This window comes from Peromyscus leucopus, chromosome 18 (genome assembly GCF_004664715.2).
Source record: "Peromyscus leucopus breed LL Stock chromosome 18, UCI_PerLeu_2.1, whole genome shotgun sequence".
In the NCBI taxonomy this organism is placed as follows: domain Eukaryota; kingdom Metazoa; phylum Chordata; class Mammalia; order Rodentia; family Cricetidae; genus Peromyscus; species Peromyscus leucopus.
This window is the reverse complement of record NC_051078.1, coordinates 27,640,174-27,656,946: the sequence shown is the minus strand read 5'-3', so window position 1 is coordinate 27,656,946 and position 16,773 is coordinate 27,640,174. Positions and strand designations below refer to the sequence as shown.

Here is a 16,773-nt window from a genome sequence, read left to right as displayed (position 1 = left end):
AATAATTAATGTATTTTGGCTTCCTTACTTCTTATAGTAATTAACACTAGACCCAGGGAATGAGCACCTAGTGGAGTCTCATTAATCCTACAAGACTCAGGATAAATTTTATTTCTTGCTGGAAATATTTTCTCAGAGGGCTGACCTAAGGTTTCAGGCTCTCTCACCCATATATCTGCCTATATCTTTACCAATATCTATATCTATCTATATGAATATCAGATAGGTAGATGGATAGATAGATAGATGATAGATAGATAGATAGATAGATAGATAGATAGATAGATAGATAGATAGATGGATAGATGGATGGATGATAGAGATAGATAAATATGTAGGTAGACAGAAAAAGAGAGAATAGTTAGATAGTGGTAGAGATACATGTCGATTTGTCCATTCTTCTGTGAAATAATTTTGATATTCAGTTGAAATGATTACCTATCCCGTCCATCTTACCAAAGGAAAACATTTTTAGAAGGCAAGCATCTGTTTATCTCATTGTTTGCATTGCTTATTTTACTATTTCAATGTTGCTCTAAGATGTAATCAATAGTATTGAATAAAATTTTGTCAGGACCTAATCATGCATTTTTATGGGAAGAACTCAGAGATTAAATGGACAAAACTATACATAAATGAACAAATAAACAAACAAGTAAATAAATTCATTTTTACAAGAAGAAAACAATTTTTCTAAGAGCAGAAGAGCACATTATTTCATGATAGGACTCATGTATAGATTTTTTTCACCCCCCAAACACTTGCACAAATAATTTAGTTCTTTTACTGAAATAAATCATTGAACAAATTTTCCATTAATATTAATATTAAAATGAATGCATCAGTGAATATAATTGAATTCTTCATCTGATATAATCTCTTAAGATTAATTACCAGAAATAAAATTATAGAAGGAACCCATATGCATCTTTAGAGTGTCTAATATTTCCTTGTAAACTGCATTTCCATATTATCTCACTGACAATAATCATATTAGTATGATAGGGTGATGTCATTTAATTTTAACTTTAGATTTTTACTTAAGTTGCTATAACTGAGTTGTGTATCCACCATTCTCTCTCCTTCATTAATTATACTTTAGACAACTTGTAATTTTTTTTTTTTTTGGTATTTCAAGACAAGGTTTCTCTGTGTAGTTTTGTACCTTTCCTGGAACTTGCTTTGGAGACCAGGCTGGCCTCGAACTCACAGAGATCCGCCTGGCTCTGCTTCCTGAGTGCTGGGATTAAAGGCATGCACTACCACCGCCTGGCTAACCTGTAATTCTTTATTGAATGCTTATATAGATATATTTTTCATTCAAAAATTTTGTTTACCTCTTATAAGTATCTGTGGCTTGTCTCTACTGATAATTTATAAAAGTTAGGAAATTATAAGTAGAAAGCATATTGATAATTTTAGTTGTCATGACTACTAGATTTCTTATATTTTTAGATGAAATCCTATAAGGAGTAATAGGCAAATTTTACCCAGTTTGTAACTGACCATCTATAAAATCATCCCCATTAAAGGACAGAGAGCCCTTTGGATTTAGACATCACTGAAAAAAAAGAAAGGAAGAAAGAAAGAAAGTAAGAAGGAAGGAAGGAAAGAAGGAAGGAAGGAGGGAGGGAGGAAGGAAGGTAGTTTACAAGTGTTGTTTTTAACCAAGGACTACCCACACTAACCCACCATAAGCACCTTAGCATTAGTTTGTGAAGTTGAAAGGAAGAATTGTAAAAGGGAGTCTGAAAATACAAGGCTTTGTGTATGCTTGCAAGTACTCTTACAACTGAGCTGCATTCCTAGCCCCCAGAAAGCTTTGCTAATTTGAAAAGACAACACCCTTCCCAAATTAAATATATTGTTAATAACAAAAATGCCAGTGTTTGCTGACTTGGAAACATAAGGACCACACTGAAGGTTCATTGGGAATTTTCTTTGGTCTTTGTAAGATATCTCATCTCAAGAAACAATCCACACATTTAAACATAAGTGATACTTTCTGCCAGATATAGAAATAGACTGTAATGATGTGAGGTGTGAGGTGAAAAGTATTTAGGTCTGAAAACATCTCACAATGCTATTGGCAGCTAGGGATTCAAGTAGGGGCCATTGCAGTCTCTTGGAAATGAGTCAAGTGAGGCTTGTGCCAAAGGCACATAAAGCCTAAGTCTACTTATTAAGCACAGAAGTGGAAGACATCACAGTGTTTCCTAGAGTCTATAGTTTTTCAATTAAACTCTGGATTAGATGATCAGGTACAAGACATATTGTAAGTAATCTTGACTTAATGGTGCTTTTAAAATGTTTCATGCATAACGCAAAAATTATTACCTTCCAATGAGAGAAAATAAACCATTTCAAGTGATAATTCCATCAATTTATGATTCTCTATCAATGATGTTTCCCAACAGGTTACTGGATAAGCAAATTGCTGATTATCAATTTCAGTAGAAGAAATGCACAATATGGTAGTCTGTCTTTGAATAGCAATTGACAAGTAGCATATTTTTCACATCCCAGCTCTTAGAATAAAAATAATTAATGAGCATGCTTCATGAATAGAATTTGAGATTAGCTTAGAAAATTTACAAAATAAAATCTTCTCTAGGAAATATGATTATATAAAGTAATAATAATCCATAAGAAGCTAAATAAATCAAATGTAACTTTCAAATATGTTAAGAAATTAAAGGTCAGTCAAAGCTCTGTTGTATGACATTTTTAATATTTACTTAAAACTTTATAGTGTTATAAAGATGGCACATGTTAGTGACATTTAATTCTGAAATAATTTCACCTTAAATTTTATAATGAAAATATGTTATCATCCGTACGTAATAGAGTATCTCTTCAGTGATTCATTACCATGTTAATGAAGAGACGTTAATAGATGTATGTGAGTTAAAATACAGATGTATATAAATAGTCACAAGATAAACTGAAGTTAGATTTCAGTGTCAGGGGTCAACAATAACAAATAATTAACCCAATGAATATCAGTCTTCTCTGAGAGTATCTTATTTAATCTATTTGATGAGGGAAAGAGTGAGAAGGAGAGAGAAAGAAACCAGAGAGAAAGAGACAGAGACTGGGAGAATTACATGACTGTTTAATATTAAAATAAGCACTGTTGTCCTTCAAATTGAGTATTTTAAAACATTTGTATTGTCTCTATGACCAGGTACAACTAATATAACCTGTTCATATTTGTGGTGCAATTAGAATAAATTATCAAAAAAGAGAACATAGTATTTAAATGTAATGTTCAACATTTGTTAGGCAAAATAATAAAAATGTTGATTTTTAGAAGCCAGATTCTTTTTCTTTTGACTCTAGGAACGCTTATATTTTGTGGATTAGCAAAACTGCCATAAGGTAAAGAAGTATTCTCTTCTTGGATGCTTTACTTATTTCAAACAACATTCTCTTCTGACAAAAGAGTCCCTGGGGCAGGTAAAAACTAAGCACAAATATAAAAATGATTTCATTTCAAATTATTGTCCATGCCTGATTCTTTGAACACCACATTTTCTTTCAGGTTTATTAAGAGTATCCAAACTGTTCTTACATGTTTCTTTTGTTTACTTTTCAGCCTGAACTACTTGACTTTCCTGGGAAATTCCCTTTGAAATTCAAATATCATTCTACACTTCAGGGTGGAATAAGGCTAAATTTGAGAATCTGCCATCCTTATTGTGACAGATTATTATGTTTTCATTTTAAAACTACTGTTAGGAAGATTAAAGAGGTAGGATGAAGAAATGATTCAGATCTCCCTATGTAGGTCATCCCTATGTGAGTGCATTGTTTGGAGTGGCAAGGCAAACAGCAGGCATTCAGTCACCAGAAAGTATACAGACATAAACAAACCATGAACACAAAGGAGAGAGAGAAAGGAAAGGAGCCTCCTTAGTAACTTCAGTAGATTTTAACATCAAAGTTTGACAGAATGAGGCTTTCTTTCAAAGATTTGAAAGAGGATAGTTAGGCGAGAAGGCTGAAATATCAGTGTCTCATCGGTTTGTTGATGGAGATATAATAGCCTGGGCTTGATGCTTCCCACTATAAAAATTCAATTCTAATTTGGAGTCTTCTTATTCAGAATTTTATATATAATTTTTTGATTTAATTTTTTATTCATTTTTGCATACCAATCGCAGATCTCCCTCTCATCCCTTCTCCTGCTCCCCTCCAGCTGCCCTCACCCCCTGCCATGCACCAAACATCCCCTCCTCCAAAAGAGGAAGGCCTGCCATGGGGAGTCTTCAAAGTGTGGTATATTCAGTTGAGGCAGGACCAAGCACCTTCCTGCTGCATCAAGACTGAGCAAGGCATCCTACCATAGGTAAAGTCAGTTCAAGCATCAGGGATAGATCCTGATGCCACTGCCAGGGGCCCCTCAGACAGATCAAGCTACACAACTGTCTCCCGTATGCAGATGGCCTAGCACATATGCTAAAATTGGAATGATACAGAGAAGATTAGCATGGCCCCTGAGCAAGGATGACTCACAAATTCGTGAAGCATTTATGTATAAATTTAAAGAAATGTGTAATACAAATTATGATTCCAAAATGTTTCTAAAATAAAGTCTTAATTTAAAAGGAAAAAAAAATATTTATTGTATAGTTTAACAATTAAGAAGGGATTTTTTCATAGGAAAGTGAAAGGTCTTTTTATTTCTGTAGCATCTCACTAACATGTTAATATGTTATTTGACATGATAAAATAGATCTGCCTCTATATTTTACATATTCACTTCCAAAGATATTTCCTGTTGGATTTAACATATGTTAGTGGTCAGTATTAACAGGACTGGGGTTTTTATTTTTTTTTGCTTGCTTTCTTGTTTTTTAAGTACATATCTCAATGCCTATTGACCTACATGATTTCTAGCTCATGTAAGACTTGCCTAACAATATGTCAAAAAATCCATCAGCTCAAAATGGCTAAACAACAAGAAAATAAGTCTTGATCACAAGACACCTAGTCATCCTTTGACTTCCTATCATGACATAATTTAGTTATTTAATATATTAATTATTACTTTTATATTTTTGCATTATGACTTGAACTTAACAAATGTGGATATGAAGACACATTATTTGCAATTAACTTTTATCTACAACAATCTTTCTTTGGCAATTTTAATCAATAATTTTTATTGACATTTTCTTATGCACAATGTGATTGCATGGTCTCCTATCAATTCATATATCATAAATCCATCAAATGTTTATTGTGGATAAGATACTGGAAATAGAGTTCAATATAAAAATCAACAGGGCCTCTGCTCTTGTGGAAAATAGTCCTTGCAATAAAACAATTAATAAACATAGAAACCCATGTGACATGTTATCTTTCATACTCTCAAGGAAGGAGATAACCAGCTCCATGTTGCTGGGATTTAAACATATTCCTTTCAGTATTATGTTATTGTCAAAATAGTGTTATTTAAATGTGGAGCCTTTAGAGGTAACTAGAATGCAATTGCTCCCTTGTAAAATGGGCCCTTATAAAATAGGCTTCAAGCAGTGGTGAGAGTCTTCAGCTCTTCCATCTTTAGCTATGTGAAGAGTTTCTCCACTCCACCAGAATGAGACATCAGGGAAGCCAAGGGCACTCCTTACCAGACACTGGAAACAGCCAATGCTTTTCCAGAATCCACAAGAAATAAATCTTTATTCATAAATCACCCAGTCTTGGGTGTTTTTGTTTTAGCATATAGATTAAGATGATAACTGAAGGAGGTAGGAAGTGTCTTTCGCCTAGAGATTACAGAGTCTACTTTAAGTACAGTATTAATTATGTAGACATAAATGGTATATAAGGTGAGTAGCTACTGAAATAAAGGTAGGATATATATTGCTTGCGATGCAAACAAGAGAACCCTATTAGAAGCCCAGAACCCATGTGAAAACCATGAACATTTGCATTGGAGAGGAAGAGGCAGGAAGATCTCTGATAAGTGTTGTTGACCAGGCAGAATAGCAAATAGGTGAACCACATGCCAGCAATTTTTGTCTCAAAAACAAAAGGGAAGGACACCTGAAGAGAATAACATGTGAAGATGGACTCTGTCTGCCATGTGTGCATATGCACACACACACACACACACACACACACACACACACATACACATACACACAAAAACACGGGCACACACACCGACACAAGTACAGATACACACAGGTGCACATACACAGATAAAAGCACAGGCACACACACACACACACACACACACACACACACACACACACATTTTCTTGTTCAGTGATGCCAATATTGCCTTGTAAAAACATATCAGAAACATCACTCATTTTCTGAAACTGCTTAAATTGATGTTTATGCTTCTGAACAATGTCTTCAGCCTATAAGAGTCTTCACAGTCTCTTCAGATTTTAGTAGCTCTTGGAGTCCTCATACAGTGAATGCTACTTTTTATGTTACTTTTCGAAGAAACAAGACAATCTGTTTTAGATCTTTTGTACTTAAACAAATTATTTTAACCTCCATATGCTTCTATTTTCTCATCCATAATGTGAGTACAATAAACACACAACAGAGCTGCGTTCAACACAAAAAGACATAAAATATCACTTACTTAAATCCATGTCTGAAAAGTATCCTCAAATATTAACTATTTCTCTCACTATTGTATTATGTTTTAAAAAATACATTAATTCAACAGATTTCCTCATTAAGAAAAACTTTTATATTAAATAAATTGGTTGTTTTCACAAACCCCTCTACAAAAAAAAGTTTATCATCCACATCCAGATACTTTTACTGAGTAAATACTTCCCTCTTTAGAATTATACTCAGACAAGTATTAAAAAAAACCAATAATGTTTGTCATACTTTAACGTTAACTATTTAACAAATTTTAGCTTCTACTACATATAGCAGCACATCACTCACATGACTTGGATTACTCACTCACATGGCTGCATTACATTATCCTCTTAACACTTAAAACATTTTGATAGCCGGGCGGTGGTGGCGTATGCCTTTAATCCCAGCACTTGGGAGGCAGGGGCAGGCAGATCTTTGTGAGTTCAAGGCCAACCTGGTCTACAGAGTGAGACCCAGGAAAGGCGCAAAGCTACACAGAGAAACCCTATCTCAAAAAAACCAAAAAAAAAAAACCATAATATTATTTCAAAATATAATTCCAATATTAACATAATAATACTACATTTAAGATGTTATAAGCTCTCATTTTTATATATATATTTTTTTGTTTTTATTTTTTTTCGAGACAGTTTTTCTGTGTAGTTTTGGTTGGTACCTGTCATGGCGCTCACTAGATAGAGTACGCTGGACTCAAACTCACAGAGATCTGCCTGGCCCTGCCTCCCAAGTACTGGGAATAAAGGTGTGCACCACCGCCGCCTGGCTTCATTTTTATTTATTTTTATATTTTGAATTTTTTTTAGTATGTGAGTCCTGTACTTATATCATTCCCAGTCCTCCTTCTTTCCTTTCCAGCTCTTCCCATGTCCACCCATTCCTAAAATTCATGACTGCTTCTTCTTTATTATTGTTTTATATACACACACATACATGTAATACAGTCTGCTGATTCCATTGTTTTGTTCTTCTATATATGAGGTTAGGGCTGACCACTTGGGTTGGGATAAGATCAGGGAAGTTGTCCTAGAGAAGACTGAATCTCCTTCTCTTAACATCCATTGACTGATTGCTCACAGCTCTTTGTCTGTTGGTGGGGGCTTGTGGGATTTCCATTATCATGTCAGCCCAGAGACTGGGGCTGTCATTCTGCAGGTCTAATTTAGGAGACTGCCTTTTAGACATATCATGGATACAGCTCATTTGTCATGTATAGAAAAAACTGCCTCATGGGAAATATCCTGATCCTCTGGTGTTGACAATATGTTTATGCCTCTTCCATGAGCTTCTCTGAGCCTTCGGTGTAGGTTTTATATCGTAGATGTATCATTTGGCATTGGAAACTCCAGTCAATTCTTCTCTGCATATTGACCTCTTGTAGACTTCTGTAATTTTACCAGTCTGTTAGAAACAGATGCTTCTTTGATGATGGGTGAGAATTACACTTATCAGTATGTGTAATAATTTCGATTAGTTAGAAATTATACTGGTTTAGGAAAATGGAAGAAATAGGTCCTCCTCTAGGGTTCATGACCTCAAAAACCATGGTTAGATTGTTAGGTTAACAGCACTAAGCATGAATTCCCTCCCATTGAGTGGGACTTAAGTACAGTCAGATGACTGTTGCTTACTTCCAAATTGTAAGTGCCACTATGGAAGGCTTGGAGATATCTTGCCATTTGAGTCATCACTTTAGTTTATAGATTTTTGTTTATTTGTTTGTTTTTAAATCCGGGAAGGAATACTGATTGTCTTTCTCTCTCAGTAGCTTGCATACCAACTTCAATACTATGAGAATGAGCCTTCAAGAAGAAGCCCTCTACAGCAGTTCCATATCCCCTTCTGCAAGTTCCATTCCTAAAGTCTGTAGAATCTTCAGCACCAGGGTCTTACCTTCAGGACACAACCAAGGTGGCAATGGCCGTAATCTATTTTGAAATACTGACTTAACACCTGCAGATCCTTACCTGTAGTATGTGATGTATTATAAATATCACCATAGAGGTTTCATTAACACTATCATCGTGACATTCCAGGTGTTAAATATTTTATGAGAAATTTTCTGTTTTATCATCACAAAAAAAAGCTCTTGTGGCACTCTGACAATCCTACCTATGAAGTACAAAAATAAATAAATAAATAAATAAATAAATAAATAAATAAATAAAACAAATTTAAAAGACAACTACATCTTGCTTGATGAAAAGACAGGGCTTAAAGTATGAGCGCTTGATGCTGACACCATTGGCTCTAATGATTAAATTACACTTTTTCTCCAGTGAACATTTTGACCCAAAGATAGATAAACGGATATTAATATGTTATTCCTCTATCTATTGTTATGTGTCAATCTTAATTTCGCACCTCCTACCACATCCCTCTGAAGCGGCTGTTTCAATCTTTTCTTTACACTGCAACGTGAAGTTACTCTAAGGCTTTGAGACACACTGGGACTCCCTCCTGCTGCAATTGGCCAGTTCTAATTTGTCTAGAAGACACCTAGATGATGCCCTAAAAGTACTGATATCATGGCTTCAGTGGAATTCCATTTAACTTTTGAATTTGCTTGTAATATTTAAATAAATTTATATCATTTCCCCCCTTTCATTTCTTCCCTCAAACCTTTCTCAAGCCCTGTCCCATTGTCTCTCAAAGTCTCGACTACACACACACACACACACACACACACACACACACGTATAAAATATACCGTGTCTGTGTATAATCTCTCACAGCATTCCTTATGTGTATGATCTCTCACAATATTCCTTAGTTGTCTTATAGCAAATTGTTTTTCATGGGACCCCATGAGATTTCCCTTTTCTACTTTAGCATAAATGTTGGCATTCTTGTTCAAATCTTGTTTAGTTAACTGTACTGTTGTGGTGCCATTGGTCTCGATTTCCTCTCATTTCTGGGAGACAATGTCACAGACACCTTCCTGTTCCTCTGACTCTTACATTCTTTCTTCCCACTCCTCTTCCATGATGTTCCCTGAGCTTTAGGTGCAGTTTTGTCTTAGATGCATCCATTGTGGCTGAGCCACTCATGATGAGTTGTTTTCTGCAGTTTTACCAGTGGTGATGATCTTCAACAATGATCCCCATCTGCTGCAAAGAGAAGCTTCTTTAATGAGGCATGAATGCTACACTATCTGTGGATCTAAGGATATGCATTTAGAATGAATTTAGGGTTATACTGGTTTAGTGAAGTGGTGGTAGAAGAGTTTCTTCTAACATTCATGTTCTCAGTGTTCTCAGGTGGTTGTCTAGATTTCAAGTCCAGGCTATGATTTCTCTCTTGTTGTTTGAGCCTTGAGTCTGATTAGATACCCCAATATATGAGTGCCACTATTGTACCTTAAGGGATATCTTGCAATACTGATCATGGGGGCTCATAAGCATTACAACTGGGGAGGACTTTTAGGTGTTTCCCTCCATTTGCACCTTGATAATACCTTCCAGTATTTAAAGGGTAAAGGAACTTCAGGGAGGAGGCTATCTGGCCGGTTAACCTTGAACTATTCAAGTCCTGTGTGCCTTGAACAATTGATATTCACCTTCAACCTCTGTGAGACAAAATTTCCTATGCTGTTTTGACCATCTCTTGGACTCTTCTGATCCACAACTTGAAAGTAGGGTTCTCATGTCTTGTATTAAAGTTTTGTTAGACAGTCTATGGTTCTTGGGGAAAGAATTGTTAATACCAATGATATAACTTCATTTAACACACATACATACACACACACACACACACACACACACACACACATACAAAACAAAACAAAACACACACAGTATACACACATAAAATATATATAATGTATATATATACACATTATATATATATGTATGTATATATATATAATGTAAATTTAGGTAACTAAAGACCATATGATTCTTTTGCTTCTTTGAATCATTCAATGTTATTTTACGCTCCTCCCTCCCTCTCCTCCTTTTTTGATCTCACCTCTTTCAGTTAAAACCTCCTCCTTTCCTACTTTTCTCTTCATATCACTTGTATGCTCTTATTCCTCTCTTTAATGCCCAGTCACCCATCCTGCCATGGTTTCTTTTAACTTTCCTGGTTTTTGTGGTTACTCTAGGCTCTATACTTTCATCTGAAAATCTGAAGCTCAGAACTGCAGGTGAGACACTTGCCTTCTGGGTCTGGACTACCTCACTTACTATAATAATTTTTAGAAAAATCATTTATCTGCAAATTACATTTTTTATCTAGAACTGAATAAAATTCCATTATATAATTGTACCACATTTTAATTATCCATTCATGGGTTGAAGGACATTTATATTGCTTCCATTTCCTGGATACTGTGTATAGATATTTCATGATCAGGACTGTGAAAGAATCTCTGAGGTAGGTTGTCAAGTCCTTGGAGTATATTCAAAGGAATAGAATAGTTGAATCATATGGTTGCTTTATTTATAGCTCTTTGGGCAATTCTCTTTACTGATTTACAGAGTGGTTACATCAGTTTGCAATTCCACCAAAAGGTAATGAGGGTGCCCCTTTCCCTACATTTTTTAAATAGTACTTGTTTTTGGTTGTTTTGTTGATCTTAGCCATTATGACTGGGAAGTTGGAATCTCAAAGTATGATTTGCAGACCTTATATTTGAATTCCCTTAATTGCAATGATGATGATAAACATTATTCTTGATATATATATATATATATATATATATACATATACATATACAAATATAAATAAAGATATATGGTATACACACACACATATATATCAAGAAAAAATATCAATATATCATTTCTTCTTTTGCAAACACCCTGATCAGATCCACACACACCCTTCCTTTTATGGATTGTGCATTTCACTTTTCATTTTTTATTCTGCTTTTATCAGATGTCTATTTTCTTTTTCCGCTATGATATTGGTAATACTCTACTTAATGTCAGTCTTTTTATATCAATCTCCCACTAGATCAATAACAAGAAGCCAAATACAGTGTCAGTCTTATAAATAATTGAATTATTATTAGTGTACTCTGGCACATGCAAGGCACCTGATAATCTGAAATCCATAAAATACCTTAAGTGTTGTACCACTTAGTTTTTGTCAACTTGACACAGACTAGAATCACATGGGAAAAGAAAACCTCAGTTAAGAAACTGTCTCTATTAGGTTGTCTTATCGATGTGTCTGTGGGGCATTTTCTTGATTAATAATTGATATTAGAAGTCCCAGCCTACTGTAGACAGTGCCAAACCTGGGCAAGTGGGTTGGGGGGGTCCAGGGTTGGATTCTTTTTTTTTTTTTTTTTTTTTTTTTTTTTTGAGGGGAAGGCCTTGCAAGGGCAGAGGGTGGATGCAAAGGGATGGGGAGATAAGTAGGTTTTGAATGCATGGTGTGAAATCCATGAAGAATGATCATTTTGAAAAAAGAAAATGAAAAAGAAAGTCACCTGAGCAAGCCTTCGAAAGGTGATCAAGTAAGCAGAGTTCCTCCATATACTTGGCTTCAGGTCTAGCTTTTGGCTTCTGTGGTGATGGATTTTGACATGCATGTAAAATAAAATCATCCATCCCTCAGGCTGGTGTTGATTACCTTTTTTCTTCTAATAGTAGCAGAAATCAAACTAGAACAAGAGTTAAGTAGCCTCCCAAATAATCAAATTTAGTTACAAAAAAAGACAAAGTTATTAAACTGAATGGCTGAATTACACGACATAGGATGTTTAAGAGTCCATCCTAACTAGTACAAAGTGGGAGAGAATTTTAGTGGTATGGTACACATTGACACTAGACATCCAGGTTTACTAATTTTATTTACCTAGAAAATTGGTCATAGGGTCACTATAATTGTTGATAAATTTTGAAGTTTCTTACAGAAAGACATTTCTGGGTTGTAAAAGTGTCAGGAAGCAGAGATATTTCCATTTCAAAAAGATGAATAAATAATTTACAACTGCAATTTTTTCTTAAGTGATTTAGGAATACAGAGGTCAGGATCCTAGAATCAGAAATAAACCTTGCTAAATGTAATCAAGGAGGGGGAAATAGTAAGCATGTCTTGGTTAAGATTTAATTTCTGAATTGGTGGTAATCTATAAACTTAATTATACAGTATGTGAAACTGTACATATAGCAATAAAGGGGCAGTTGTATGACTTTGTGTTCAGATCATTTAAGTAAGATATTGGAAAATATGTAAATGGAATTTTGCTTCTTAACTACTCAAACTAATTGTTCTGATTATATTTGAACATTTCTCTAGTACATAAAGAAGTAAAATAGCATTTTTATAATATGACATTTAACAAATAGAGTAACATTATAATCTAACATTTAATCTCCATATTTGCTGAAGCTTCTGAGCAATGAATGATGACTTTGAAGTACTTGTAAATAAAATAATTCAAGATAAGCATAAAGTAGGACAGGAATAATAATTTTTATTACCTTCAAACTGAAGTTCTTGCATATTTTAAATGGTGTTTAATGTTGCTTAAATGATTATGGCTATAAAAGAAATATATCTGATATAATTAAACTTGTGTAATTTCAAAGAAGGTAAATTCAGTAGCAATATGTATATCTCCCAGCATGTCATTAAATATGGTAATAATATTTTGAAGGTATTTTTGGTATTATTTATTGTATGTAAGAACATATAAATTACCTCATATACAGAACAATTAATTTAGCTAAACTTACCATGTTTAAGTTAAATGGCTTTTTGTTTTGGTTCTTATATTCCAGCATTGCTATGACTTCCCAATGTACATATCTAACCAAGCCATGGTGCATTTAATTAAGTGGTCATGGATTTACTTAGTTTCCTACTGTAATGAGCTCATTGTGAAACTGAACAAAGGTAGTGAGAGAGTTTAGCATCATCTACATTTGAAAGTACAAAATTTGCAAGTCAGTGCTCTTTAATGCAGTTTATTTGCCAGCATTTAATTGTCAGTGGTATAGAAAATTAAGTTTTTAAACACAAACTCACCCAAAAAGAGCAAGTCTGGTTCGCTTGAGAAAAACTACCTGCAGAAAATTTAAACAGTGAGTTTAATTACTTCTTTTTGAGCTGTAAACACCCCATCACTGATACAGTGAAATTAAATGGTTATTAAGGTGTATCTTTTCAGTGAAGTATAGTTGCACATGATAAAGAATTCAGGAAATAAGAACTAGAGACTAATTTTTTGAATGTTCAATTTTAAGGAACTATAGGGATTAATAAACGTTTAACTTTGCAAAAAAATAAACTATCTTCAAGATTCACTGAGAAAAACATGACTTAGATATTTGCAGTGTGTGTGTGTGTGTGTGTGTGTGTGTGTGTGTGTGTGTGTTGCAACTGTGTGCATGTGTCCTTCTCTATAGCTCTCTGTATTAATCCTTTGAGACCGGGTCTCTTCTTGAATTTACACTGTTCAGCTAAGAGGACAACCAGTCAAATGGTTCTGGCTCTGCTTCCCAATATATGCACTCTGAAGACTGCACTCAGCTTACTATTCAGGTGCTGGGATCTGAATCTAGGCTCTCATTCTTACACAGCAAGCTTACCTCCCGGGTGTGCTCTCCATTTCCTACTCCAGTCTTTTATTTATCTATTTGTTTATTTATTTTTCTGTCTATTTATTTATTTTTACAGATTCAAAAACTTTATAATTCAATGAACTTTAAAAGTTCCATGTGTTCTATTTTTAAATACTATTATCCACAAATATTTAGAATATATGTTTAGTATTTCAGATTTTTCTCTGCTATTTTTTTAACAGAATTCATTAAAGATGAAGTCTTGAAGGATCCTGCTTTTTGCTCTGTCCTGGGTCTGTCTTCATCAGTTTACTGATGGCTGACATCTCTCCTCCCTGTTTGGCCTCTGATAAGTTATTTTTGATAACCTGCTGTTTTGTTCTTGAACCTTGCCATGGTTTCAACTTTGGGATATCAGAGCTGTCAAAAATAAGAAAAAGAGCAAGAATCACAGAGCTCGTGAAAGTTAGCGAAGACATAAGACCTGATAATCAACTGATGAATGTTCACCTGGCAGACAGTTTTCAGTTTATTTTATTTTCTGTCACAGTACCTAAAATAATAAGGGGATTTTTCCCCTACATAATAGATGATGGCAGTTGCTTACTTTGTGAGAACCTGCCAAGGCAACCTACCCCGTGGTTTTATCTTTGAAAGTAAGTAGTGAACAAGCTTGCCTGGCTGCAGATAAGAGACTTAGAAAGAATCCTATTCAGATGTTCCTGTCACTAAATTATCTGCAGGGTTTGTGATTCATACATACTGTTCTATGTGCAATAGAGCATTAAATTGGTTTCATCTGGGAGCAGGTCACATTCAGGGGTCTTCAGTCCCATGCTGTTGGACCAGGAATACTTGATTCATATAGCTGTTTGCCACTGAATTTTCACTAGTACAAGGCAGGGGGAGGCAGGTATCTTGAGAATACATTGGCTATCTCTTGACATTTTCCATAGCAAAATCATTGACTAAAAATTCGCTATCTTTCCTAAGCAAATATAAGTAATGACAACAAAAAGGCAGTTCTGTTAGCACAATAATTTGTCCTGATGCTTAGAGTTATAGGTCTATTTATCTTTAATGCCGTAGTTTTTGATGAATGTAGTTTTAAGGCTCTTTTATTTATTAAACAAAGAGATTGGTACTTAAACTCACTAATTTATACAAAAAAAAAAAAAAGCAAAACCAAACACAGAGCTGCTTTGAAGCAAGCATTCATGCACGAAAAACTTTGGAAAAGGCTTGCAGTTCACAGTATAGTTTTCTATGTAGAAATTCTATTTTATCACTGCAGAATTGGAAAGATAATATCATGTCATGCAAAATAGGAGGGCTACTGGTTTGAAGAAGACAGAAGCATATAGGTACGTGATTTTTGTTTTCTGGGTTACAATAGTGATGAAAGCTTATAGTATCGGGTTTTTTTTGTTGTTGTTGTTGTTGTTTGTTTGTTTGTTTTAATGTAAGACACTTAAAAAACACAGCAGCCCCCTCCAAATAAGTCTTTTGATTTTATTATTTCCACAATGGGGTAGGTAAGTCTGCTTTATTCCCCTGCCTTCTAAGTGTGCTTCATTTGGTGCAAAATTTACCAATAAATGTCAAAGTGGTTGTTAAATGTAAGCAATCAATGAAATTGTTCTAAAGTATTTCTAGTGTTCATGACAACAGTCTTTATGTGTGTTAAATGTGCAACATAAACCAATATAGACTCTCTATTTTTATATATTTATCCCTGTTCATTTTGCTCTGTGTTGTAGTTAAAAACAATCCAGACCATTACCAGAAGTAGCAAAATGGATTTTTACACAAGGAAATAAATGAAGATTTTATTATCATGTATATGATATAATTTATTTAATTCTGTCCCAGTTGTGAGAATGTGGCACAGCTAAGCTAGAATTTTCATATTAATGAATTAAAGCATAATTAGGGCATTACTGTAGGGAACTTTTTATACTTTTCATGCATAATTCAACATATGTAAATGAGATCTTTTCTTATTGGTCCCAGTTCTTAAATTAGATTGTGACCTGAAAACCTTCTAAGGCCTATTAAGAATCAGGGGTGTGAAATTAATATATTTAATTGTATTATTGTAAGATTTTAAAATGTTCTAGAAGGCCATTTTTTGCAGGAAGAAAATACAAAGAAAACCAACCTGTAAAATTAGAAGAAAAAAATGTATACTATCTGAAGGGTACAGATAATTGGTCAAATTTCTCTCCTGTTTTTTTCTATCCTAAAATGTAATTTTCTGTGAAAAAGGTTTAAATTCTGAATTTTCCATATTTTTATATAAAATGTATTTTTACCTCTCACACATGGTGTTTATCATCCTTCTTCTACCCCAAAGCACTTAAAAATACAGAACTAGTAATAGTTTTTAAAGAGCATCTCAAAGAGATATTTTGCTTGTGATATTTTAAATATTTAACATTTTGCTGCTCAGACTATAGGGAAGGTTTCAAATCATTTCCATCTCTGGAATTTTCCTCTGTTCAAGTACTCTAACTCTAGAAGTTTACTTTAATAGTTAAATACTTTAAAAAGCTCCTTCTTAAGCATCTGTCTTAGCCATATCTCTAGTCATAAGCATTATCTGTATGAAGAC

At 34.2% G+C, this 16,773-nt stretch overlaps 1 long non-coding RNA gene and 1 other non-coding gene across 2 annotated transcripts in view; both read left to right on the top strand.

The window, feature by feature from the left end:
* LOC114707281 overlaps nucleotides 1-16,773 on the top strand; it is a 663,922-nt gene that overhangs the window by 335,259 nt on the left and 311,890 nt on the right. The window lies entirely within an intron of this gene.
* On the top strand, nucleotides 4,439-4,547 carry LOC114707291. The gene has a single exon (XR_003736630.1). It is a non-coding gene; the product is annotated as a U6 spliceosomal RNA (small nuclear RNA).